Source organism: Gadus macrocephalus, chromosome 20, assembly GCF_031168955.1.
Source record: "Gadus macrocephalus chromosome 20, ASM3116895v1".
Lineage (NCBI taxonomy): Eukaryota > Metazoa > Chordata > Actinopteri > Gadiformes > Gadidae > Gadus > Gadus macrocephalus.
In genome coordinates, this window is record NC_082401.1 from 23,178,270 (window position 1) to 23,180,769 (window position 2,500).

At 43.4% G+C, this 2,500-nt stretch overlaps 1 long non-coding RNA gene across 1 annotated transcript in view; it reads right to left on the reverse strand.

The window, feature by feature from the left end:
* Positions 1 to 837: 837 nt before the first annotated feature.
* Positions 838 to 2,500, reverse strand: part of LOC132448427 (uncharacterized) — a 2,002-nt gene continuing 339 nt past the window's right edge. Inside the window, exons 1-2 of the long non-coding RNA XR_009523360.1 lie at positions 1,554 to 2,500; positions 838 to 1,496 (exon numbers count right to left, since the gene is read on the reverse strand). The exon at positions 1,554 to 2,500 is cut by the window's right edge and continues 339 nt beyond it. This is a non-coding gene — a long non-coding RNA (uncharacterized LOC132448427). The remainder of the gene's footprint in view (positions 1,497 to 1,553) is intronic.

Consider the following 2,500-nt stretch of genomic DNA (forward strand, 5'->3'; position numbering starts at 1 on the left):
TGATGAGGGGAAGTGCTGCCCTCTACTGACAACGACGAAAAACGGCGTCAAATAAGACAGAAAACGGACGAGACCGAATACGGATTGGTAAAGATAAAAAGCAGCTCTTTATAGTTGTCTAAGATACATCATTCATGTTACATTTGGTGTATTGCCAGATAGAAACACTCTCATCTGATTTTTAGAAGTCTACGCTTAGTGTTCAAATTTCGTTAAGTATCATCTTTTATCATTTTAAAACACACTTCAATAAATACTTTTTTTGTTTGTGTAATTTACACAAGACATACAATGACGGATGGCTTCAGTAACAGGGACAATATTATCTGGAACGGTAAGAAAGGCGTATAGAGAGAGACAGACCGATACGTAGGCCCTTTACTGCCGGTTCCAGATGGCCCAACACAGTAGGTACTGGCGGTACCTGCCGGAAGGGTCTGCACAAACAGGAGCGACAGGTAGCGTCACAGACTGGAGGGCAACACGGGGAGTTAGCTCTATAGGTTAAGACACATAGGTTAAAAGGACACTGTTGCAACCCGACTTAAAGTGCGCTGACTAGCAAACTTTCATCACCTCACAGTCAGAATAGGATTTTTTAAATGCTTGCTGCTTCTTAAGAGAGAGAGAGTCTGCTTCATGTGTATATATATATATTTGTCGGAATCAAAATTATGTTAGGCTTATGGACGGGCCTGTACTCCATGGGGAATGGCGTGTGTCAGCATTAGAGGAGGGTCAATCACATGAGAGCTGTGGTTTACAGCCAGACCACAGAGATTTGCCAGAGCAAACGTAAACATCTCAATACTGCGCAATGAACACGTCAATCTTAACTGTAGTGTCCCTGAAATGATGTTTCATGGTTTTGTTTTATTTAAGTTGTTTTAAAAAGAAATGTACAAATAAGAGCCACCCGGAGAGCTTTTCCAGAGAGAGAGACAAGGCGCCATGTCAGATAATTCTTTATGTTTAGCTTTGTTTAGCAATTTACATTATCTACTCCCACAGACACACACACATAGACACACAAATATAATAATAATATATATTAAAATAATGGGGGCTGATCATAATTAAAGTGACCTAATGGTTTCCACAACGCCTGTATCCCTACATCTACCTAAGCCTGCACACACAATACATGCACACACAGCAACACACACACCAAACACGAGCACAGGTAAGCCCAGATCTTTGACCCACATTGTGTTTCCCCCAGCGATCATGTAAACCGGAATACAGGAAGCAATATGACCCTAACTCATGAATAATGCAGACATGTCTGCTGGTTTGAGTAAGTAACCGTATCTAGTAGCCATACAGACTTGTGTTTGTTTGTGTGCATGAGAGTGTGTATGTGTGTGTTTGTATGTATGTGCATGCGTGCATGCATTTGCGTGTGCTTGCATGCATGTATGTGGTCCATAGTACAGGTAATGTGGCAAAAGCAATAGATAGGGGAGTCAGGAACAGGAGGTAATGGGTTTGGGCATCTAGGCATCACACACACACACACACACACAGCACACACACACACACAGCACACACACACACACACACACACACACACACACACACACACACACACACACACACACACATATATACGCACAGACAAACATACACACACGCACACCTCTGGGCCTCCAGTGAGCCACGATGTTAAAAATAGACCGCAAATCCGCGGGTGCTGTCACACTCTCTATCTCTCACAGCCAATTATGAAAGCTCTCAGGTGTTCACACACACGCGCACGCAGACACAAACACACAACACAAACACACACACACACAGTCAAGCGAGCACGCTTTTGAAACATCAACAGTGTAGGGTGGGATATAACTACCTCCTGGGGCTCTCACTCACTGGTTGCCCTCATAGGAACCTTTACTGTGTGTGTGTGTGTGTGTGTGTGTGTGTGCGTGTGCGGTGTGTGTGTGTGTGTGTGTGTGGCATAGATAAAAGATAGATCTACAGGGTCGAAGAGAGGCAAAGAGAGAGAACCTTGAACTGACAAATCAAAAGAGGAAGTTCTGGGGGGTAGAGGAAAGGGGATAAGGGCCATGTGCCAAGCAATACTGAGCAAAAAGGAAATGTTAAACTATAGCAGCACAGCAGAGCGAGAACTGCAGAGAAACTGTGTGTGGGAAAATGTCACACGCAAACATTATGAACAGTGTTTTCTTCGCGTGGCTGTTCTACTTTTAAACCTTGGCCTGGATAACTTGTTAGATTCCTTGGAATAGATTGTAGAAGTGACAAGGTTAAACTATTAAGACGCTCACTGCCTCGCTCTGCCTCCAGTTACCGGTAGAATGCTCACTAACATTTACCATGTCTTCTGAAACCTGCTCTCTTCACAGTTCATTTTTAATACGACGTCAAAATGCATTTTCCTCGGAGGCCTTGGAATGGCTAGTCAGACAGGAAGTGAGAAAGCGGGTTCTAAAATGTTCTTTGTAAAGTATTCCCATTTGAGGTCAGGTACTGAAACATT